Raw genomic sequence first — 26,633 nt, forward strand, 5'->3', positions numbered from 1 at the left:
ATTTCTATTTCATATAAATAACATTTTCTAACTAAGGTTCCCAAAGTTTTAGTTTACTGTACTGTATGATTTAAAACACAAGAAACCCATTGGTAGATTTTCTGTACCTTTCTTTTTTTATTATTTTTTATTTTTTAGAAGTGCATATATGAAGTTAAGGCAATTATTGTTTGAGTTTCTAAGTTACCACTAATTGGTTTTCACCTGAAATCACAGAACTTAATTGATCCAGGATATGATAAGTTTGGTCCATATTAGGTGATTTTCAAGCACTTCATAATTTTTGTAGGAAATAACCATGAGGATATAAGCAGTCACCACATTCTTTTCTCACCAGGAATATACATGTATTAATTTATATGCACAATAAGCAGCAGGAAAAGATTAACTCCAAAGGGAGAATCCTATATCACTCAAGTACGTAATTGCATATTCACTATATGTGGACAATTACATGCCCAGCTGAGCTGTATAATCACCACAATTGTAGGTGCAAAGTATGTAATTGTACATGCTGGTAATTGCCATAGCTATTTGTCTGTGAAGTCACCTCATTTGCATGTGTGACTGTGGCCTCTGCATTTTCAAATTAGGGAATTAATTGTGGGGCAAAAGATTTAAGAAAATGGAGCCCTAAAGAGTAAGTCTCATTCCCACACAAATGTCTCTAACCCTGAAACAAGTTGGGAGAGGTATATGGAAAAGAAACAAAATTATGTCTCCCAAGAATGTTATTGGAAGATTTTCACATGGTGTCACAACATTTTTAAACAGCAATTGCCAAATGGCACTGCTGCAGGAATCAGTATGAAAGAGCCCTTGCGGGAAAGTCTGTTAAAAAAAATGGATATTAAAGAGAAGTCACGTGAATGTCAGCTCCATTTTGCAACTATTAATCTAATGCTTCAATCTAATAAACATTTCCAGCCATTGTATTTCTTCATTTGTATCACCTGGCTTTGGCCTCCTCCAAGGGTAAGCCAACTGCTCCCACAGAAATTGTTGAGAATGGGCCTGTTTAATTGACTGACTGTGTACTTTCACCGTCTCTGGCACAAGTTCTTTTCCCGTCTTGCACTCCCACAAAGCAATCTTAAACTCTTACGCTAAGAGGGAAGGTCACTTGCTTCCTTTATAATTAGCAACCTACTACTGACTGCTGGAATTTTAGAGAGAACAAATCCTCCATAAGACACCCAGTTTCATAGTCTGGATGGGCACGTGTCCAAAACTGTGATCTAATTCACAGCCTGTTGCTTGAAAACAATGCGCGATGCTAACCTAGCCTTAGAAGAAGATTATTAAAAGCATGTCTACACCATCCACTGCAGCACGAGAGAGAGCTTCTCAAGGTAGTGCCACACAAGTGGGTAAACCTATAGACACGCTCCAGTATAGACCCAAACAAGTAACACAGCACTGCTGCTCCCAGGTTAATTGAGGGATTAATCCTGCTGAGAGGTTTTTCTAACACATGAGTCCTCAGCAGGGTGGATTTCCCAAATCAGAGTATAGCACTTGTGTTGTGGGGCTGTTTCTGGCTCCAAGGGCCTCACAGACATCTTGGGCTTTATTAGTACATTTTAAGCAACTTTAATGAATGAGGGATGCATATTAATGCTATATTTGATAGTTACTAGTATCTAGCACATTCAACCTGAAGGCTCATTTTGCAAACACTAATGATGGATTACAGTACCTTACTATAATTAACGTACAGGTAGGTTAATGGGCACTTAGTGGATTTCTTCATGATCCCAAGCTGAAGTGCCATGCTGCACGTAAATGTAGCCATTTTGTCTAATGCTCTTCCTTGGATTTATCAAGTGAGCTTTTGATAACTTGTACTTTGATCCTTAACTTCTATAATCCTGTTTATTTAATAAACACTTTGATGCTAAGCTTTACCTTAACAGTTTCGTGAATTAGTTCTTGTTGTGACGATGCAGCATCAACTTTACACATTTCAATATGCATCCTAAAACCACTGCCAGTCATGTCCGCTTGTCAGCTTGCAAGGTGGGTCTTCTCTCTACATAAAACCTGGCCAGGAAGACAGTACAATCCTATTTGCAGTATCTTGTTTTCTGTTTAAAATCTGTGGTGGGAAGGATGACAGCTATGTCTGCATCCACCAGCTATGCGAACGGCTCTTGTTTGTCCGTCACTTTCCAAACCAAGCTATTTTCTGTCCTCAGGCCCTACCTCATATATCTTCCTTTTGGGAATCCAAAGGCTGCAGAAAATGATATAAAGAATTTGGCACTTGTATCCTAAAAGCACTTCCAGCCGCCTCCATTTGTCAGCTTCCAAGTCAACCTCATGTACAAAATCAGACCTACAGGTCGTGTCACCCACTCCAAGAGCCGAAACCAATGGGAAGGGCTTGGAGAAGGAAATGTATGGAAATTCTTTCACAAAAGACAAATCCTGCCAGTGGCAGGCTACAAAAGCCCATCTGCTCTGGTGAACAGATATGTGGGCATGATCCCCTCTTTGTTATTTATGTGGGGCTTAGCTTCGTAATGTGGAGTGAGAACAATACCCCCGTTCAACACCAGCTGTATAATTTTAGATAGCACTCAATAGCCAATTGAGCAAGACCGATTCCAATCTTTCAGCGTAGTGTGGTCTGCCCTGTCGCAGGAAGTGTTGTTTTTGGAACAATGTTGAGCAGCCATTGCCATTTTACTGTCTACTGGCAGAAATTAATAGTGAAGGCCTCGTAGAGCAATTTATCAACAGCAGTTTGAATTCACACTTTTTTCAGCCCTCGTATCTCCAGACCAGCGAAGGGCTGCCTGCCTATTTATGTCAAAATGTCAGTGGAAGGTAGAAATTGAGCAGGATTGACTCCTGGGAGTAACTGACCTCAGTGACGCAGGGTTTGGTTAAACTCCACCAGGACTGGTTTTGAAAGGGGCTGAAATGCTCCGGCTCAGGCCTCCGACCGGTCACAGGAGAGATGTAAAGACAGATGCAGCCCGGCCACCGAGAGCCCAGCCTTGCAAACACAGCACCCCAGATAGTGCAATTAGCACCGTGCAGGACAAAGCACCAGGAGAAAACCTCTGAAAGAAGCAATTGTTTTTTTCTTCAGTTCAACTGTGTAATATAAAGTAAAAAATACAGACATGTTAACTGACATGAGAAGGAAGTTTATTTTCAGTCTTTTTGTCTTTTTTTTTTTTTAAAAAAAGCACACATTCCCACTCAAAGAGAAAATATGAACTATGGCTGTTTGAAAATCTTTTGCAAATTCTCTTTCCTCTGCTGAAAATACCAGGCTGAGATTAGTGCTCCTTCATATCCACAGACCGTGCTTGCGACACAAATTGTGTTACCATGCGCCTTAAATGACAGTGTAATTCTGCTAGAATACAACAGTACTTCCAGATGTACCTTATTAGTAGTGACAGGGTGTGTACCAAGAGTGCTAGGGTGGCGGTGCAATTTCAGTATTCATAAAGAAATACATTAACATCAGAATGAAATTCAAGGATACTGTACCATACAAAAGACAAAAAAGAAGTTCATGGGGTATTGGTATTCCTGTGAAACAAATATTCTTTTTTTTAAGGAAATAAATAAAATTAGGATTATTTGTTAATGAGAAAATTATTTGAAGGAATATTTATGGTATATATGCATAAACATAAATTGCAATTAAATCTTAATTAAGAAAATACCATTCTCAGCTACATAGCAATGCTAAAAGGATTACCTTTTTAAGCATGAATGACATTTACGTAAAAATACCTTTGTATGCAGTAGCTTTGAAAAAGATTAATCTCTAGACAGGTTTGTCCATACCATTTTTCTCACAATCTAGCATCACTGGGGGAAAATAGCTTTACAGTCTCGCAGAAACTTTGAAAGCACATTTTCCAGTAGCAGCCTTTATTTTCAGCAATTTATCTTTTGCTGCTTCCTTTCTTTGAATGCTACTTTTGATGCTGTTTTGTGTGAAGGATAACAGCAAACTGGCTGGAAGAACCTCAAAGGGGGTGGGGGGAGAGGGAAAAATAAAAAAGGCTGCCCTGCCTGACAAAGAAAAATAGGCTTTCCCATTCTCTCATGCAAAAAGCTGATTTTTTCCAGTATAAAAAAAAATTATGGGGTTCTTAAATTTCTGGCAGCACCTAACAGAACCTTCATTATTTGATATCCTAGCCACAGAATCAAAACCCAAAAAATTAAATGAGGAAAAATTCTTTTTTTTTCTTCAAAGGAACTCATTGTATACTCCACTGTCAATGCAGAGAGGAGGGGTGGTTTTTTCTGTAAAATGTGTGATTTTTATTGCAAATCAGAAAGACTGTGGAGGTCCAGGCTGTGATTCACACCAGAAGGCTGGCACACAAGGAGCCTTCATGACATACTGCAAGTTCAGGGGCTGTAAAAATTAATGCAGAGAGTACACCTCCATTAATAAACAGTTTTGCAGAATCTGATCAGCCCAGGAATGACTGGAATATACTTTTTTCTTAATATAGTATTCCTTTGTGGTTTATAACTCCTTGGGCATACTGGCTTGGTTAGGTACATATTCTTTACTCAGACATAAGATGAAGTGTAAAGGTAGGTGCAAGAGAGAAACATGGGTAGGAACCATCAGAGTGGGGTGAAGGGTGAAGAAACATTGTTGTCACCGAAGGACAAATAGGACTTTGAAATAGTTTTATACACAACTCATCTTAGTAGAAATCAGTTGCACTGTGAAAAGTAATTAGATCCTACCTTCATTTCACCAATCCAAATGCCTGTCCTGAATGTTGTAGGAGATGAATGGGAATGTTGGATCCCTGTTCTGCAAGGGACACGGGAGAATCCTCCTGCCAGGACCCCCGTAGCACAGCTAGTGAATTCCAGTTGTGGGTATGCACAGCCATATAACCTGCTGGATATTTTGAGATGATATGTCATCTATCCATGGCATTTATATAGCAGAGTCTGGGTCATACTGCTCACACACAGGAAATTTTTTACTCCTCTCAAGCTACAGGTGCTGTAGACTTCTAAAAAGTCTACAGGTGGCATCTACTAAATTCAGAGAAGAAACATCAGTAAAACCTGGATATAAAGGTATGTACCTAGTTAGATATGTGAAACTGAAAATGTAACTGTGAATTGACTGTGGCTGTGTTGACCATGTTACGGATCTGAAGATGGCCAGAATGTAATCAGCAGGTGCATTGGAAGAAAATACCTGGGACTTTCAGCAACCCTGTGAGATCTCAGTTAAATCTGGGTGCTCAGCCTATCCTGAAAACAGTCAGATTACCCCTGTGTACTTTGTAATTATCTGTTTATTACCTTTGTCTCACCTCTGTACAATTGGTAGAAGTGCTTTTCTTTAAGAGACCTTCTCTTTCAGTACTTATTGACTATTATTACACAGGATTTTTTTCAGGTGATACTGAACACAAGACAGAGCAATCACTTCTACCAGCTTCACAAAATTTACCAGCCCTGTCTGGTGGATGCTACTGTTCCATTCAAGGTGTTACCTCTCTCATCCATCTATCTACCTTGCCCTTCTACCGGAGGTCGCACATCTGTGGCGGCACGGGACTGCTCCTGGGTGGACACAGCTGGATCTCTGTTGCTCCAGTTCAGTCCAGTGTCTTAGAATAACTCCACCGTCACTGACAGTTAAGATTAAGGAGCTAGGAACAGCTGAGGCACAGTTATATGTGTGTGCTTTTAGATATGTTGATTGCTAATAGGTTGGACAGTGGGAAAACGTGGCATCTTAAACTGGCATAATTAAACTAGAATTTGTTTAAACTGGCATAATTAAACTAGAGCCCCAAATCAGAGAAAGCTCTAATGTAATTCTCCTTTTTCTAAGTTGTTTTTTTTTTTTTTTTTTTCCACTGATAGGACAATACAGGCATATAGTTACTTCACATAAGAGAAAGAGTTCATGTAAACATGAATGTGTTGTGGACAATGTCATTGGAAAAAATGGAACAAATAAGGCTACCAATATATTATTCATCCTCACGGTGACAACAAAATGGGATAGCAAAAGTAAGTAACGAAAAAATTAGGTAAGCAAAATGTGTTCATGGGGAAAATTAGACCTCTCTTCCTGACCTGAGCATGTAATGAGGATGCTGAGTCAGCATTGCTAGTAAAGGAAGGCCAGATCAGAGATGGTCATAAAATGAACAACGTTTCAGGCAAACAGACAAACAAGGAAACAGGTAAAATTATGGTTGTTTACATTTTGCAGGACTGATTTTTTTTCCACAAAGCTTTCTTAATCCATGAAGAATCATCATAATTTCACTGAGTGTATTAATGGGTTTCGATTGTTTAATTTTTCTATCCATTGTTGAACAAGCCTTCTGTGATTGTTAGAGCTGATGAGATCATTGTGAAAGAGCTTGTACTTACACCTGTTTTACTTTTAAGAAAGTGTGCTCAACAGACATGGAAATAAGAGGGTCAAATATATCTTAATCAGAGCTTTGCTCATAACAGATCACAGCAGTTTAGCCATAAGGCGGTGAGAGATAATGTTTCAAAGGTGAGTAAGACTGTGCGCAAACTGCTTTTGTCTTGCCAATAGACTAATTTGATTAACAGACCATTCTTTCATGTTTTGGGTGTAACATCTTAGAAATGAGACTTTGGTCTCCTTTTCGCTGAATTTCTGTCAGGAGGAGATGAACGGGTTGGTTTATGCGCTTTCCACTGAGATATATAAGCATAAGTAGAGCTGGTTTGTAGGTTATTTCAGCTGGTATAGCCTCTCTATGCTTTCTGTACCGAAAATAGGTGTTTATTACTTGGAAACCCAGTAGAGAGCTGTCCTTTAATCATTTAACTGTGGGATCTGACATGTTATAAAATGCACCTGTTAGAGACTGTGCTGGAATTCAATTAGCTCTCCTGTGACTTTTGCAGCTGAACTAATGGGCTGAAAGGTTATACTGGGTAAATACAAGATCCCAAATTGATTCACAGAGAAGAAGTCTGGAGAAATGTCATGACTTCACTTTGTAAATTTTGGCCATACCACAATAATCACATTGTTATTTTGCTTTAAATAGAGCATGACTAGAGTGATACTGCTTACGTATTTGGAATTTTCCAAACAAAAGTCTTTTAGTTAATACTTTTCATGTTAAATGTCAGACACTTCTGAGTAAGAAACAAAAATTGCTGTACTACAATAGTTATAGTTTTATAAATGGTGACCATTTTTTTCCACTCATTGTTTATGTTATTTGTCATGTTTGACTAGTATACCTAGACGTAAAGCAAATTCATTAAGAAGCTTACTATGACTTGTTATAAGAAAACAATGGTTTTAATTAACATGCCTAATATTAATCTGTAATTGCATTATAACAATATAATAATAAGATACAATTTTCTTTTATGGCATATCTACTATAGAAAAGATTTTTTGGCGTGTGTGTCCACCAAGGATTTTGCAGATTTCTTTCACTTTATGTTTTCATTTGATGTTCTATAGCATGGTCTGGTATTGGCTGCACGATCCATTTCCTACTCTTATATTGAACGACCAGAACTTTTACTGGTGTACTAATATGAATGATCATAAAAACTACATCTTGGATCAGTTTAAATGTAATCTTTTAGAATCTTTTACATTCTGTAAATTTTAGATTTTATATCTTGTAAATGCCAAATTACAAATACTTGAGCTTGTAAAATGTGCTTACATAGATCTACACAGCAAAGGTATAAAACCGCAATGTGAACAAGATAATACAAAAAGTGTTAGAAATCTATGTTAATATCTACACAATTTTCATTATCTTGTCAGATTTTGTCTAGTTCTCCATCTGTTGAGATTGAAGCTAACAAACTTCGGTTTCTTGCTCCAACCCTCCTGCTTCCACAGCTCCTATAACTGCATATTTTTCATGAACCATTGCTTTCCTAATCCAGAAACCTGAGATACATTTTGCTTTTTATAAAGCCTGTGAACAGACCTTGCTCTAGAATGACCATTAGAGTTGACCTTGTTTCCAGGTGGGATTCCAAGTGTCTTTTGTTATTAATAAATAAATATACAGATGTATAGATTTGTACTCTACGATGTATTAACTTGATGGTAACTTTGATTTTCCCCTTTTGGGAGGACCAGTGGAGCACTGCACCATCCTGGGGAAGCTGGAGTACTACTGAGCTGCGGTCAAAGCCCTTCTACCAGCTCCTGCTCGCCATTCATCAGCCTCTGCAGGCAGGGAGAGGAGAAATTTGGATCATTACCCTGCCTCCTGACTAAGTTACATTTTCAATAAGCTTGTTCAAACAAACCACCAACCCATTTCAGCTGAAACTTTCAAAACAAATTTAACCTGAGGCAGAGTCCTGGCACAGAGCATTTCAGCCTAATGGGCTGGAGTCTGGCAAAGTTGTAAGTAGCTTCTGAGAGAAACATTAGGTGTGCTTCTAAATGGGACAGAAAAAGCCTTAAGTCTAGAGGAATACAAGAAAATCATCAAGTAGGCTGTTTTGTTACTGTGAACATCCAATACTGGCTGAGTTAATAGGTCTTCTTGTCCTCCCTGTGCTCTCCTGTTTTTAGATTTGGATTTATTTTGACGTGGGTTTTTTTTTAGCACAGTACAAAGCTAAGCTGAAGGAGTAACCTTAGTAATTCTTAGAATGGGTATTGCTCACCATTTCTTTCTCTTGGATTTTTTTGTCATGTTTCTTTATTTATTTATTCAAGTGAAAGATGCAACAAAGTTTGACAGGCAAATGACTGTGGTTTAGTAGAATGAATGCATCCTTTATGAAGTTTTCTAGTTCTTGAGCAAGAGAAACCTAACATTGCTGCTGTGTACTTAAGCTGCCTCTAGTCAGTGCTTGGAGAGCTGCCACTCCCCACTGGTTGCTGCTGTGGTTAGGAGCCTAAGTGAGAGCAAAGTTATCAGGCAGCTGGGTATAACATTAATTAATATATCCTGAATATATCTTAGCCCACAGCCTTGGAAGAACCAAGCCTACTTTTCTATTCACAGCACAATGTGCTCTATAAGTTTAAGCACTTTAAAAAAAAAAAAGAAAAATTACTTCAGTTTTAAAATTAATAAATTATCTTTTCCTAATAGATAATTATTTTATTATTTGTTCTGTGGTGCACTCTGGGATTTTCTGTCCGGAAGACCAGCTGTTTACGATACAAACGTCTTGTCTGTCTTGAGGCTGGTACCACACTGTCTCAGGCCATGGAGTCCCCTTAAGCAATTCAGAGTATGAACAGTAAGACTGTCTGACCCCATAATGACTGACTAGAGAGCTTTTGCTGAACTTGAATCAAATGTCTTTCTAGGCTCTACGTTAACTCTTACTTAAATATAGAACTTAAAAAGAAAACATAGAATAAAAAAGATCAGACAAGCAGCCATGGTAAAACTTTGATCACTTTTACTATGAAGGAAAAAATTGTAGTGCAAGAATTCATAACAGAAGAAAGTTCAGGATGTACACATTCTCAATAAAATGAACATCATTTTATCACTGCGAGCCAGACATGCCACCTTGAAAATATGAAACATAATAAATCCTCTTTACTATAACAGAAGATATTGAAGAATGTCTCATGGATTACAAAATTAAAATAGACATCTTTCAGTACCTAGGAATTATATTGATTAAAACTGAAAAATGCAAGTCTTGTATTTCTGTTGCGAAAATGCTGTCAAATCAGTTTCAACGTTCAAATTAATCTCCCCTCTGTGGTCAGTAGAAGATCTGGGAGATTTCCTTCTCCTCGCCTATTCTTTTTCTTTCTTGATGGTTGTGTTTAATTTGCACTAAGCTACTATGAAGAGAAAGAAGCAAAACCAGCCTCTTCTAGTTTACTCCAGTTTTAGCCAAAAGCAACGAGAAGTTGCCACCAAAGCACCGGGCCCAAAGTCAAGGCTAATCAGAAGCTAAAGCACACCTGGCTGTAAACTGCACCTGATTAAGGGGATACGTGCATGTCTGCAAGGTGCAGAAAGGCAGATGCAGGCAAGGGAAGCGGCGGTGAGAATTTCGTTGGAACAAAGTCAAGAGAAATAACTTCTTTTGGGCACTGCATTTGTTGTCAAGTCAGAGGCAGATTTCTGGGCAAGAAAGCTGGTCGCTCCTATTAGTTTCTGTGGAGTGCAGAGAAACAGAGCATTGCCCATTTTCCATGGCAGAAGAGAAAGGCAGCAAATAAATATTTGGCTCACCTCATCAGTTCTCTGAACAAACACAGCCCAGCAAGACCTTGAATGGTCTCTGGTCACCTGAGCCAAAAAGGCGCAGCTCCTCCCTGGGTTGCAGGAGGGCTGGAAAGCTGGGGCGATGTCACCGTGCCTTGTACTGCACCCTACAAGCCAGCACGTGCCCAGCGTGAGCCGAACTGACGGGTGGCAGCAGGAGGGGGCTCCCCGTGTCTCGGAAGCGCAGCTCCCCGGCCGGGTGCTGGTGCAGCACGCACGGATCCTTCCTACCTGCGCCCGGGCGCAGGGCTCTCCTCCCCTCCAGCCTTCCCTGTGCGCTCGCGGGGCTGTACGTGCCGCCATTTACTAAGCCGCCATCAGTCGGCAGCGTAGGAAGGCGGTTACCTCACCACCCGCCAGCAAGGGGAGAGCTCTCACAGCAGCCGCGGTTTTCCAGCGTACGCTCTTGGGCCGTGTCTTCAGAGGCTCTAGGGCAGGCCCTCATCTGGTGTAAATTGTCAGCCTTGCCACAGTCCAGTCAGCAGAGATCTGTCAAATTTGCACCGCCTGAGAAGCTGTTTCTCCAGTGACAACCCCGCGCGGTCGGGCCTGCTTTGTGTTAGGAGGTGACTGGCTCGACCTCTGGAGAGACCTCTGAGCACAGCTCTCGTTTTAGTTTCAGGAAAGTTTCGCTGAGGTTCATATTAATGCTGCCACCAAGAGAAACTGTGTCTGACTTCAGGGTAGGAACACATGTTCACCTTTTAAGTCCTCGTCAGGGTTTCTAAGCAGAAAAGTGGCAGGATCTTTTAATATCCAGCAGAGAGGATGGCTTAGCAGCTGCCAAGTAGGAGCAGTTGACATCGCTTGGGAACAGGAGCGAGTGTTGCTTTTGCTCACTCCTCCTACCTCCCTCACCAGACTGAACATAATAAATATAGTGGTAAGAAACAAATGGTCTCCCCCGCTGCTTTACTAGAAACTGGAGTGTCAAGTCTTCCTCTGCCGGATAAAAAATAGGGTGGGCAGGATGTGACAGGATTTCTAAAATAAGCTTTGCAGAAGGTAGAGTGCCTCACAACCAGGATATGAGCAAGAGGGTGGATATGATCTGAGAGGGGCACAGCGGCGTGATGGAAAGCCCTGAGGAGGAGTGGGAAGAGAAAAACCATGAGCGCTTGGTACGGAGCAGCAGCATTTAGAGTACCACTTCGAGGGGCGTTTGTGGTTTATGAGGTCTGCTGAGGCAGCTGCTGGATGTGTATTAGTGTATTATCACAGTAATGGATTATGTTTTAATTCCCTGTAACGTGCCCAATCCCATGTAACGCGAGGAAGCAAATTCGGCTCCTGTGCCAAGCAACAAGTTGTGTCGCGGCTTTAAGACACGCTCGGAAGGGTGGTATGACTCCTCAGCACACACCGTGGGGGACGCGAGTCCTGCAGACAGCTCTGTGCCTCCCCTGTCGCAGGGCTTCCTGCAAGAGGAAAGGCGCTTCCAGGGGAGGAGGCACTCTCCCTCCCCTGTCCCTAGCAAATCTCCTTATTAACAGAGAGAAAAATGGGAGTCCCTGGCTTCATCCTTTAGTTTAGAACCAGACAGGGAAATGGGCTGGAGCAGCCTCATGGACTAAGGCAGATCCTCAGCTGATGTAAGTAGTCAAAGTCCCACTGATTCCAACTAAGCTGTAGGAATTTACCCAACAGAGGTAAAAATAGACTGGTAACACCTGTCCCCACAAGAAGAATCTCACTCTTTTCTTCCATACCTACACCTCAGGGATAGTCACCATTTTTGGCAGAAATTATCGTATAGGAGAACTATTCTGCCTTCAGTTTTGGCATGCAGCAACCAGAGGAGTGATGGCACAGGCAATGCTGGTCACCGCAGAGCATGCTTAAAGAAGAGACAGCAGGGAAAGAGTGCATTTGCTGTGATCAACAGCACTGTGTCAGTGTTTGGGTTGAGACCGTGATGAGTATGCTCAGGGTGGATAGCCTGTTCCTAGCATGGCAGCCCTGCTCGAAACTTTATTAGCTATAAATGCATCAAAAGACATTCTAAGAGAAAAAAGAGAGATTGAGCAAGAGTGCTTAATCAGCGATGTAGTATACACCCCTACTGAGTGTTTTCAGCAGACTCGGAGCTACCAAATGATAGTAGTTTTGACTGAGTAGCTGGTGTGTTACCAACAGCACCAAAATCAATAGGCAGAGAGTTCTTATGGTTAAAGAGTAATTACAGTATCAAAGGGGTTTAGGAAAATACTGTCACATCCCCTACAGGAAACTGGCAGTTGGGGATCTGATGCCAGCATTTGAATGAATTCAAATATCTACAACCAATTTAGAGAAGCAGTGATAAACAGCAATCCTAATTCAAGCATGGCTGTAGCAAAAAAAAAAGGGTTTTCCCTCTGGGTGTGGTCCTAGAAACTGCAGAGTGATCCCTCGAGTTGTCAGTCATACGCCACGCATGAGTCAGAAAACAGTTATACAAGTGGCTTCTGCGCTCTGTGTTATTCAGCCAAGGAGAGGAGATATTTAGGTCAGGTAGCAAAGGGCACTTGTCGAGCTGGGTGAAGAAGTTATGTTCTCTCTTCAGCATAGTGAAGTACCTGAGTAGCTACGCTGTGGTGGAAATATTCCCCAAAAATGTTATATTTGTGTCCAACAGGGATTTATAGTTATCAAAAAGAAGCACTCTCTACATGTATTTTCAAGGCTTTCTGTACAGCATCAGTAAAAAAGGAAGGTGTCAGACCGTGTGTTAGCATACAGCTAAAATCTTTTCTTTTAACAGCCTCATTGGTTGTAGCTGGGGTGAGTGACTGGTAAGATGATCCTCTGGACACATATTTTGGAAACTTTTTGGTCAACTACCATGCAGCCAGCAGATTTAGGGCCAGTGATTAAATTACTGAGGGCTTTTGTTTTGAAGTATGTACTCCTCAATATATCTTTCAGGGCTAGCCATGTGCCAAGGGGTTTGTAACCAAACTGTGATCCTCTTTCTTGCTTTCAGAGGTCTCATTACAGGCTGCTGGCACCGGCAGCCAGCTCCCTGCTTATTTTGGATGACCACATCACTCAGCAGAGGCTGAACAGAGCAGACAAGTCAGTCAATGAGTGGGTCACAAGGAGTCAAAATGTACATTTCTTCCTCGAAGGCAGAGGGTTTTAGTTGTTAAAAAATGGTGGTGTGCATCTGTTATTTTGAGCTTGGAGAGTTTTTGGAGCTCAAGCAATTCTTTGCATAGATACTTTTTCACAGGAGCCAAAGTCAGGCTTTGGAAAGCAGCAGAACATAATGCAGAGGTTTTGTAGGTTTTTCTGAGATGCAGGCTGCAGAAAGAATCATCGCTTCAGACTCTTGGTCAGGGTAATTTCTGTAGCTCTCTTGGCTTCCTTACTGTTTAGCGAGTAGATTTTAGGGCTAGTGATTTAATTGTGGAGGACTTTTGTTTTGCATACGTATTGTGGTTTATTCCTATAATTTGGTTGCCATCCTGCTAAGACTATGCTAAGAAAACCATTGTGGGGGTTGTTTTTGGTTTTGTTTTTGTTTTCTTCTAAACTGCTTCAATAATTTTTCCTCCTTAAAATGTTAATATGTACTTACTAAGTATGATATTCAGCTCCTCAAGTCAAAGGATGAGCTGAGGTCAATGGAGTTTGCACCAGCTGAGGATCTGGCCCCTAACAAACAGACAAAAGGAAATACCGTCCAAAGCTGACTTCTCTATTACAGTGCTTCAGCCTATGTGAAATGCTTTGAGGACATGATATTGGGATTTTTTTTTTCAAGAGGATCAAATGCAAGAAATAAATAGGCATGCAAAGTCTGCTTCCCAGGTTATTCGGGTTTCGGAGCTCTGTTGTGTCCTGCTGCAGAGTCTTTCCTTTTGCTTTGGTAAAACATCAGAGTGTAGAGGGTGACCCTGTGCACTTGTTTCAGATGAGTGTAAACAGAAGATGATATTACTTGTCTGAATGAAGTGGACTATCCCATGGAGGAGAATAATAGCTGTCTGCGAGAGCTGTTTTTCTCAAAAAGACTAGTGAGAACTTGAAAGTCGAAAGACCCAAGAAGAGGGTGAAAGTTGATTACTTTAAGGATTAAACTGTTACCCTGGTGAAGTCAGCAAATACTGTTTCTAAGCAATGATTTCAGTGTCTCTTGAGCACTGTGAATCTAACCGTGTGATTGGGAATGTATTTCTTAAAGATATAAATATAATTTTATTAGTTTTTTAAAATGTTATTTGGTCTTTTAACTTCAGTAAAATACATTCTGGAGTGCTGTATAAAAATCAACTTACGCAGAGAATTTCATCTGCACGTGTGTTTTTAAAATATGTAAAAAGCTAGAAGTATGTCATAAAGAAAATTATACAGCTCTTAGATTTGCATGAAATTGCAACGGATTGTGTTCTGTTAAAAATGTACTTGCCCTTGGTGTAGATTTTTCCCTACTTATCCTTCCTTGGAATTCCTCAGAAGAGGCAGAGGAAAGCACTATTGCTCTGGTAGCATCTAGTTAGGTAGGGAGTGATTTTTCACAAAGTCTTGATTATTATTTCATCAAGAAAGTAGGTAGATATTAAAGGTTACCCAGATGGTTTATATATTACTATAATAATCTTGTTCATAGAAACTCTCACAAAGAAAATAATTAATCATAAACATACTGTGATCCCTCTAAAGCAGTGACTGTTTTAAGTTGAAATCCCATAATGGCTATGACCTCTAACCCTGATGTAACTGTTTCTATCCTAGCTACTAAAGTGCCTGCTCATGAAAGGCCATCAAATACAGAAGTAAATGCAAAGGTTAACAAAGTTAGTGGACCAAACAAACTTGATACTGAGAATGAACTTTCACATGTAGCAAGAAAATAAACACCGCTCTCCCAGACTGATCTGCACAGGAGGTTTGAGATGCCAAAATATTAAACGTTATTAAGCGCATAATCTCTATTTTGCAGATAAGTGTTTACTCTGGGGGTTACCATCCTTTCATATTGATAAAAAGTCTTCACTTAAATTAAAAAAGAAAAAAAAGTTCATGCTCTGGTGTGTTTTCAGTGAGATGATTTTTGCTCTAGACTCTAAGAGAGCTTTGGTAATTGGTTTGGGGAAGAGAAGGGATTGCACTGAGATGCATAAATCTTAAGAAGTTTTTGTGTGTGGCCCAGTTATTAACATGTCATTTCATTTTTAACCCCTCTCCAAGGTATAGTCTTTGCATCGTATTGTGCTTCAGGAGTCTGATTTGTTAAGGGATGGTTATTCTTTCCAAATTTTTAGTGTTCCATTTCCCCACCATAGATGAGGAAAATGTAATCTACCTCTCTAATGCATTGTCTATTGAGGGTGGTTTTTTGCTTCAGAAATACAGATTACTATATGACGCTTTGCTGGTTGAGTGCAGCAGGACAGGACTTTGTACGCACCAAGCAAGCTTGCAAAGGAATAGACTATGGGCAGGTTTGGGATGTACTGTGTATGCACTGGTAGCTACAAAAGGCATCCTTCATATATACAAATAGTGATTTCAGCGGTCTTTGAGGAACAGTGTGGATTTCAGAGGAACAGTCTGAAATTTATAGCCCTCCTCCATGCTGGCAGAGGAGACACCCGCCAGCACTGGGGTGTCAGTGGCAGCTGCCGCGACCTCCAGCTGCCCACGGTGTCCTTCGGTGGGATCCAGATGTCTTTGCTGACCTCAGCACAGCTGCACCTCCCACCTTGAAAAGCACAATTCTGCCTCCTTACTCAGAAGTGGTCCTTAGCATTAGGAGGAAAGTTTCCTTTTCACCATCATGATCCTGTGAACATGCATAAGACTGCCAGGAAGCTAGTCCCAAATGGGAGAACAAAAAAAGACAAGCTCTTTTTATGAGTTTTGAGAAGAAAAACAAAAGCTTTCCCATTAATTTAATCAACTTGGTATCATAAGCCCCAGTCAGAAAAGGACATTTTTGGGGTCTCTGCAGAATAAATAATGCAATGATGAAAAGAGAAAGAAATGTTGATTATATATAAAACTTGACAGTTGGGGAAACTATTTCCCTGGCCTACAAAGTCATTTTTCAGGTAGATCAAAAAGAGTTATTTAGTTCTACACAATTTCCAATTTTAACAACATTAAATACCTTTTCTCCTGTTAGATATCAGTCTTTGAAGATTTTGAAATTGTTATTCCTGTGGGGAGGAGGATATTGAATAATTCCTACCAGTTATGAAACTCAATATTCTCCAGATGGTTATTGAGACAAGCTTTTATACACTATTGTAAAATGGGTTTAAAATATCCTGTGCTGTGATTGACTAAACAAGTCACATGGCTACTGCGTACAAGTTTGAACTTCTTTTTCAACTAAATGACCTTACTAAAACCATAAACAAAAATGGTACTTAAAGGCTGGCTTTAAAGCAGCATCTATAAATCCTAAATTTATTGTAGTACTGTTCTGTTATTTGTGCTAAAAAGGTAAAAAACTAGGAAAGCTATTCTGGGTATCAAATTATGCCTTTAGTAATCGATTGGTTTAAAAAGATATAGTCCATGTGTTTTCACAGTCCTCTAACTTTTTCTTCAAATGACTTAACAAAATTACATACATTCACAATCTAAGCAATGTCAGATCACGTCAGAACTTGAGCTGGCAAATGTGAAGGAGCAAAACCTTACAGTAAGGAGTATTCCTCGAGCAACAGTCTGTCTTCTCTTTCCGGAGAAAATTTGTGCCTGGAGTGGTCCTAAGCACTGTTCTCCATAAAACCGTCATGCTCACCTGTGGTCTAGTGCCCATTTGTGCTGCAGTGGTAAACAGCTCTAGCAAAGACTCAGCAACCCACGTAATACGAACAAATAATCCCAGGAAAGGGGATCTTGCCATCTAACTGGACAAGGGAGCAGGAGTCTGGGTGTTATGAGTGGCACTGTTTTTTTGGCCAGGTTGGTGTGGTGCGAGGTGGGAAGCATGATTTCTCATCTGCTAATGCTCTCCCCCTGCTTCTGCTGCCCAGCAAGGGGTGGCTGCACCTCACTGGGACAGGTGCAATCCCCTTGGCCTGTCACCACTTCTCTTCCAATTGCACAGACAGAGATTGCAGCACAAGCCAAAGCAAACAGACCAGAAACAAGGGAATTCCATGGGAGAAGAAAAATTATACTTAAGGCCTTGGCTTCCTGACCGGTGCTTGCACTGCAGAGTTTGCTGCACTTCAGGGGAATAACAGCAGGCACCTTTCACTCTTTATCTCCTCTGCCATAAAAATATGCCTACCAAAATGCGTTTTTTCTGTATTCATTAGGATGCTGCTCCTGTAAGTTTCCTACCAGAAATGACTGCATTTCAAAATGATTAAACTATCCCCTTAGGGTTTACATGTTGTTTAGAAGTCCCAGTTTACAAAATTAATTGTCCCTATTCAAATAAGCACATGATTCAGTTTACGGATTCTTTGTTGCTGTTTATGGATCATCTTTTTTTTAGGGTGAGAGGCTACAAAGGTAAAGTATAAGGGGAAAGGCTGTGTAAGTGCAGAGTGTTTTTAACATTGAGAATAACTCTGTGGCATACTTCTAAAGTGAATGAAACCCTGGCATTTCCCTTGATGGGAACCAGTGCTCTTCCCTGTCACTTTTGTATTGCATATGGCTTACTACAATGAAAATATTCGAGATTAGCATTAACAAAAAGAGCTTAAATAAAAGACATAGCAATGAGAAACATATTCAGGGATTTGTATTTCTTTAAGAAATGTGTTTACATGAAAGCGAAACAGGAAGACCCATAAAGTGGTTGAATCTGGTACTACACTTAAAATTGGGCTGCTGAGATTTTTTTAAGTGACTTTATTTTTTCCTCTTCAGCAAATATTCCGGTTCTAGCATAACTCAACTCACTTATCAACACTTATTTTTTTCAGCTTATTTAGTGTGCCTGGGTTTCAGAGTTTCAGTTTAATATTACTAACAGTCTTAGTAAAAACCCCAGGATTAGCAGTGTATTTGAACACCTGCAAAGTTAATTTAACGACTGGAATAGCAAATGTTGCAAAATTCAAAATATATTTAACATATTTGTAGTTTGAATGTTAACCACAGCTGCTTAATGCTGTTCAAGAGGCTTGGAATGTACATATTTTATACATCCCAAGGAATAGCTATGATTGATGTCCTTTCATGTCAACTGTTTGATTTGCTGAAAGACGGAACAAAAAATATAGCGGAAGGGGGCAAGTCTGGGAAGAGCGGCCAGGCCAGCAAACTTGTTTATTAAAAGAAAAAAAAACTATCCAAGTTTGGCACGCTTCTGAATCTTAATTGAATTCAATAGGAAATTGGGGAGGGGGGAGGAACAAAAAAAGAAGATAAAAAGAAAAAATAATAAAAGCAGACAAAAAGGAGAGAAAATGCTGTATTGTTTTACAGATTACATTCATGCTGATGAGTTGTCCTATCCTTCAGCCATATGGAAGTCTAACAGATGCCTCATACACAGCTATGAATATTTGATGTACAGGTATTTTACTCTCCTTCCACAGCCAGACTTTTCAATGGATCATTCACAAATGTTTCAGACACACACACTTTTCTATGATCATTGGCACTGACAATATCATTTTCCATACCAGACTCAATGATTAAGCCAGATACGCTACATTCACTTTTCTTTTTCATTCTGAGGACCTGGTTCTCCTCATATTTATACTAGCTGTGACTACTACAGCTCAAAAGATTTTACTTGAGTTACTCTTGATTTATTTGGGGGGAAGAAATAAAGCCTATTAAACAGTTATCTTCAGTATTGGTAGATAAAAAGTATTTTTGTCTGGTTTTCAGCCAATTCCAGTTCTAACCAAAGCCATCACTATGCACAAATTCTTTAACATTTAATTTTCTAGGAACTTTTGGTCTTCATCTCTCAGCAGACACTGAAGTAACAGGCAGAGATGGAAAGCCTGCAAAGTGAACACATGCTGTACCCTCTTCTGTTTAGTTTTACAGGAGCTATTTCCCGAATTCTTTGCTAATTAACAAATGCTATAGACATTCAGTTTAATTTGCTGGCAACCAGGATATATATCTTGCATTCCTAGATTTGAAGCGTCCATCTAGAGCCAAAAAGTATTGTAGAGCTTTCAAAAACAATGTACCATAGCTATTCACACACACCTTTTAGGCCATACATATCCTGGGCAAACTGTTGAACAAGCATAAGCTGAGGAGACAGTAGTGTTCACATACCTTAGTCTAGACTTCCTTTGTGTCCAGTGCAAATCACCAACTAATCACTTAGAAGAAGCATGCATGAACAAAGATGAGTGTGGACAGCAGAAAGATTGAAATACTTTGTGGTGTGATCTTCATCACCTAACATATCTCTACTGTGGGGAACATTTTAAGAGGGACTGTAACTTTGGTGTCTCTTCAGCCTAAGTAACACTTGGGGTAAAAATCTTCATCTCTTTCTATGATGAATCAGAATATTGTGTCCCATTTTAATGAACATGGGTCTGATCTGGGCATCTTCATTCATTCATAAGTACTTATTTTTTTAACTACAGCTGCTCAATATGTTGAGAAAGTCAGTCACACTGAAAAAGCTCTAGACATTTCAAAATTCAGCACGCCAAGAGCTTAGTAACACAGGTGGCTTACCCCCACACTCCATTCACTGGTTTCCCTGCAGAATACAATGTCCAGATCAATGTTACTGTTCTGATACTCAAAGCCCAGTATGAATTTGGCTACAGTTAGATGACGAATCAACACTTCCCTTGAGAACAGGACTTCCCACCAACAGCTATGTTTTTCTGGAAGAATTAAATTGTGCACATTCCAGAGAGGTGTTTGAATGCAAATGCTAGGGGAAAAAAAAGACAATGCAGAACAAAATCAAAAAAATAACTGTGTGATGAAGTTTTGTTCAGTAAAATCTGGATCACGCAAAGTGTTGAATAATTTGGCTTGAAGTATTGAAAAATATAACCAAAACTGTTTAAAAGTAAGGCTACAGCTTTATTTCAAACATGCTACTCAAGTATGTGTTGAATTACTTTTTCCAGGATCTTTTTTTGCCAGCATCTTGAATAATCAAGCTTTATATTCTTATTTTATATATCTAAATATAGAGATGCCAAACACACGCATCTAATGCATAGAACAGTCAAGCCTTTTGGGGAGGACAAAAGAGGGATATACATTATAACGTTTCATATTTTTTGTTTCTATTTTAATATACTTTGGAGGTGGTTGGATAGTGACAGATATATTTTATTTACTTTTTTCTTTATAAAGTTTATAGAAGTTTTCTTCTGTGTAATAAGGTAATTTAATAACATGTTGTCAATACTTTTCTAATTTTTCACAACAGGAATATATTGAAAATTGATACCTGCCATATGCTGATGCAAGGTCATGTACATGTACAAGTGTGAGAATTTCAACTATATTAATTAGTAAAGTATATTCTTAGTAAAAATAATATAGCAATAAAGCATAAATGGTACATTAATAATTATTTTAAAAAGCCTGTTTAAATTCCTATCTAAACCAACATATTTTCACTATTTCTGCTTCCTCTGTCTGAGCTACAGCATACTGCCTAAGTAGAGCTTTTGTTGCCTTTACTCATATCAATGACACTTATGGAATCTGTCTTTTTTGGCCCTAAATATGATACACGTGTCTAAAAGACCAAGGGAATAATTTATAGCTGCAAGTTACTCTTTGCAATTTAGCTCAAAATCAGGTATATGACTATTAAATTATATGTTAGCTGTAATCAGGTTATTCCCTCACTTTTGAGGGCTTGAGTGCATTAGTGAACATTTTTGCATGTAATTGTCTTATTTTATTTTGAAGCTCAGTCTTTGAAGCTCTTTTGGACTGAAACACCCCACCGGCCCTCTTCCAGATAAAAACGTGCAAGTTCCACAACCTGGAACTAATTGTCCAGACACCATCTGGAGGTCCTGTTCCTTGGTAGAAGCTGCTGTAATCCTGTGGCTTTCGGAGCAGAAGTGGCATTTTACTGTATCCTTAAGCTCTCAAAATATTTCAAAAATGCTTCAAAATATTTTCGAATATATCTGCCAGCTGAGGGCACTGGGAAGGTTGCCATGCCTATAAACACATGCCTGTATGCAATACAGCCTATTTCAGGTAAATACTGTCCAAAATAAGAAGCTGGGCAGGGCATTGGACAGGCATACTGAGATGGGAGCAGTGTAGGTGAAATCTCCTGAGTCCAGTGGCATAGTTGTTCCAGGGAGTTGCTTCTTTCAATCTATTTTTAGCACATCTTTCTCAGGCAAAATGCAGAGGTTCTGTGGGTGGCTGATCCTCCCACAAGAACGTAACCCTAATTATGTCCTGCCTTCTGGTATGCGAGGAACCCCCACAAAATGGTGCTCTTCCCTAAACCCTGGACTTCCCTTTCATTCAACAGGCCATTAATTTTTCTGCAAGAAAACCCTTTATGGGAATGGGTTTGGCCATTAACAAATACCTTACATTACAGGTTTCCAACTTCAACTCTTTCAGCTACTTAAGCATTATGATGAGAAAGCAGCTAAGGACAATCAGTGGAAAACTTATGTAGAAAAATGAGAACCTCAGGATTTCTTGCATTATGTTTTGGGTTCAGGAATTCATTGCTTTGGAGAGAAAAGTATTTGAGCCAGGAAAGGATGGTCTTTTCTCCCCAGCGCCTCAGTTACATATAACAATTTGGAGTTTTTCTAAGGATTACCTTGGTCCTTGTTAAACTCACAGACTGCTTATTATTTCTGAGTGGAACTTTTAAACCTCAAGCCAGTGCCCACCAAAACCAACTAAAGGCTTTGCATTTTGTCTAATGGGTTTTTGAGTAGCCGCTTAATGGTCAGAGGAAAAGTCTTTTCTTCTGTACTATCTACTCAAATTTCACATTTTTGAATGCTTAAAACTTGCTCAACCTAAAGTCTGCTTTATCCAGAACAAAGCTATACAGTGACTCTCAGTGAGAAGTAATTCCAGTTCAAAACACAATCTATGGCCATTCAGTGGTTGGTCAGTCTGGAGGGTGAAAAAATTGCACAAGTGCTTTTCTAATACAGATTTCTCATATACAAAAATGTCCAAATAATTTTCATCCAGACTTTCAGAAAGTCAGAGTGGAACACTGCAGTCCAAAAAGTGAATTTCTAGCAAATTTTGTCCATGGGAAAATTGGGGTTTATAATGGAAATCATTTTGTAAGTAACAATAGCAGCAGCTGTTACTTATGTTGCTCCCCTAATAATAAAATCCTTTAGGAGTAATTAACCATGTTCAAACATGAAAATGTTTCAGCCAAGAAAAAAAATTTTGTTTTACTGAGATTCCTTTTACCCTCAACTGGTTTTGTATAATTAAATCTATCCACAAGGAAATGTCTTAGAAGTGTTTTTGGTTGTTTATTTAAACTTTTTACTTTTTCATGTGCTCCCTCTACATGCTATCAGGCCAAATGCTGCTCTCAGTCATGAAGGCTTGAATCCAGAATTACTGTATTAATATCAGCCACATAAAGGCCAGATCCAGAGACTAGAGATATCTCTCCAGGAGGACTAGGTGAAGGCTCTTTTGACATTTAACACCATTCTTCAAGAACAGTTGTCTTTCTTGCTATTGCTTATTCATTTATGAACAGATTTACTACCATTATTACATTGACAGTAGTCACTGTTCCTTTAACCATATTGAAGTGTTTTCATAGTGATAAAATTTCTCCTCTTTACCCAAAGCCCTTCTACGTTTTTGTGGCAGCCAGCTTCCTTATCCTACTTTCTCACAGCAATTCATCTCATTCAACAGAAGCCACAGCCCCACCTGTAGGTTCATCTGGACTGAAGATATATCTAAAACTCCTCAAAGAAAAAAATTGAATTTGAATTCTCCTCCTTGATAGGACGAGAGGAAATGGCCTCAAGTTGCTCGAGGTTTAGACTGGATATTAGGGAATTTTACTTCACTGAAAGAGTTATCAAGCATTGGAACAGGCTGCCCAGGGAAGTGGTTGAGTCACCATCCCTGGAGGTATTTAAAAGCCGTTTGGATGAGGTGCTTAGGGACAGGTTGTAGTGGTGGTCTTGGTAGTGTTAGGTTAACGGTTGGACTCGATGATCTTAAAGGTCTTTTCCAACCTATACGATTCTGTGATTCTGTGATTCTGTGGTTTTTAAATGATCCTTGAGATAAATGACATTCAAAAGAAACACTGAAGATTTAACTAAATAAATTTTCCTAAAAGAAGCTTTGAAGAAATTTGTAACTGGTACCAGACTGGCATCATTGAATCCATGTCGATATTGCTCAGTAGCTCTCTAACTCTTCTGCACTGTCAGCTTCTCTGACCAGTTAGTGTCATAATGCTATAATCATGAAGTGAATATTAATATTTTTATCAGCAATATGATTAACTACTCTGGAAAATTCCCCCTTTCCTGTGAATGAAATTATTAAGATTTACTCTTTTTTATGATCCTAGTGAGTGCAATACATGAAAAAGAAAAGGAGGTCTGTCACTCATCAGATTTTCCAGATGTAAAAGTAAGTAGCCAACTTCCATTTGTAGCTTGTTAGAAGGTAGAAACAATCTTAATTAACATAGGGCTAGCTGGAGCAATACAGGCATTTCTTTCTTTCTTTCTTTCTTACTTTCTTTCTTTTCCTTCCTTCCTTCCTTCCTTCCTTGTACTCTCTCTCTCTTTCTCTTTTCCTTCCTTCCTCCCTTTCTCCCATCTTTCTTTCCCCTTCTCATTCCCCTTTCCCTTCCCCTTCTCCTTCCCTGTTTTCTTTACAAAGCAGAAAAATGACCAGGATTTTTTTCCAGTGGTATATTCAAGGGGAAAGGCAGGTTAAGAGTTTACCACTTCTGCTGTGAGCAATAAAAAATTTACTCACTTATATGGCCTGAAGGCCTGGAACAGTTTGTATTTACTCATTATTTCATTTCTACCAGCACCCCTACTTTTTCATTAAACATTTTCAGCTTGCTTTTTCATCTTTGCTGTCTCATGACTCCTATGCTCTCCTTTCCTTGGGAATGCTAAAGGATTTGTCTAATGGCTAACAACTGTGAGATTTCTCATTTTTCTGTTGTGGGCTTGGATGTATTGAAACTTTATCTCTGCTCATTTGGATTTAAACTAAATAAGTATTTGCTTAAGAAAGAAATCCTTGTTTCCATCATGTTCTTGAGATGCACTAATCCCACTGGTTCCCCAGTCCTACAGAGATAACCAGTAAAAAAATGGGACTTCAAAAGCAATTATTCCTATATAAAAATCAGATAGGACTCTGACACCTTTAAGGGGATTGTTTCAGAGCAGGAGGAGCATTTCAGTGGGACCATGAATTTAGCTGGATGGTGTTTGGCAAAGTATTGACTGCTTCCTCTTATTCAAACTTTTTTCAAAGTGATCTGGATTGTAAGACTAATAGAGCAAGGATTTACTTAAAATGCACATTTTGTTTTATGATCTTCACTTTAACTATTCCTCCTAAGTGCACAGTATGTTCTTTCACCTTACTGAGCATGGTACAAAGCTGCATGGACCACACAGGGAATACTCTCCAGGGGTTCACTGCTGTGTGCTCGGTTCCCAGAGCTCAGCTATGCTGTCTGTGAGTACTCTGCAGCACAGGCAACAGTTTTATAAGCTTACATTCATGCTCTGTGCCCTTTATTGAGACTCTGTATGACAATCTGAGGTAGTGGACACCGAGTTTGCATTACCAGCACTTTTTTTCAGAGACCAGATACAGTTCAGACCAAGGTATGGCACAGGCTCAATAGCCTCTAGCAGGATTCATTTCTAAGAGGAGTTAAGAAAGCTAAGCCTGATAAACAAGACAACATTAACACACTTTCAAGTACAACTTCCAGAAGCATTCATCAAAAATTGCTGAAATCCTGAAGAAGTAAATCAAATTGAAAATTGCCTGTTCTGTTGTGCTTCATTACGGACAAAACCCCCAATGGTCTTTGTTCATTATGCCACAAAGGTTCATTATTTTTGCAGTGCAGTGGGCATGCATTTTCTTACCCAAGAACTTATTTTTTAGTCTCAGCATTTCCATTTTGACATTAGAAAAATATACAACCAAAATCTATAAGACTTTGATTAAATGTTGATACAGCTGATTCCAACACAGCCAAAGCCAGTGACCATACATGGAATCTAAACAACAGCTAGTAATTACAGTGTCAAAGGCATGTATACACTGTGTGTTATGTTTCATTGTCTGGCATGCAAATATAGACTTGGTTTCCTTTGCACTATTTCCAAAGTATAAAGAAAGCTAACCAGAGAGTTCTGTTTCGTTTACACAAAAGAACAAGGTTCAATCATGTTTGATAAGTTGCAAATTACTGGTAATACCACAAGTGTTGTTACAGCTGCTAAGAGTGGTCGGGAGGATGTACAAAATACAGCAATGGCATGAATCAAAAGAAAAAGTCTAAACAATTTTGAATGATAGTGTATAATACTTCTAACTTTAACGGTGCGAGGGCTTGTCAGCAGCATCTCAGGCAGTGGTGAGATACATGGAGTAAGTTGCCACGTATGTACTCGATATTCTGTGCTTTGGCAGACTCCCCACTGACTTTGGTCCTAAGAGGAGCAGTGGGTGCAGAAGGGAAAGAAAGAAGAAATAAAACTCCAGTGACACAGGAGACCCTTGCACTTCTTCAATAAGTGTATTCTTAAAGTTTTCAGCTTAGCAATTTGCCTATGGAGATTTTCACAGCTGAGTACATCCTTTTCATTGCATCTCTAAATATAGTACATTTGTCAAGTCCTTCAGGTAAACCTGTCTGTTTTCTGCAGAACGTGGATGTTGAAAACCTCACCTGAGTTGGAACAGGTCTCAGAAAAGGGGCATGAAATGGGAGGCTGTGTAAAAAGTGCGTGCAATACAAGTCCAAGATTTGCCTTTTCTAAATCTTCACATTCTTGACATAGCAGATGAAGTTCCCTTGCATAGGGAAACCTGAACTCGTATCTTGCTCGATTCTGTAGCTGACTTTCCTGGAAAAGTGCTTGGGGAATAAAGTCCCTGAAACCTGGAAGTCCCTTTGGGAATGTTCCTGATCATGAGACAGAAGAGCTGCAGCTCTGTGGGTCTCTGCTCATCTTTCAGAGTGAATTAGCCTCCTCATCTGTGATTACATGGGCTCCTCTTTTGAAATATTGGAAGGCTATTGGAAGGAAGTACTCACCAAAGCCATACTTAACTATAAAAAAGGGACCAGGAGCAGGATCCTGCACACGGATCTCCCTAGATATGCCATACTTTAACGGTCATGATTTTGTCTTTTCACTTTATATTTGCATAATTTCTTATTAGGTTTAAGTGGTATTTCGTATTTTCTAAAATTTAAAATAATGTGAAATTATC

This window comes from Mycteria americana, chromosome 2 (genome assembly GCF_035582795.1).
Source record: "Mycteria americana isolate JAX WOST 10 ecotype Jacksonville Zoo and Gardens chromosome 2, USCA_MyAme_1.0, whole genome shotgun sequence".
Classification (NCBI taxonomy): Eukaryota; Metazoa; Chordata; class Aves; order Ciconiiformes; family Ciconiidae; genus Mycteria; species Mycteria americana.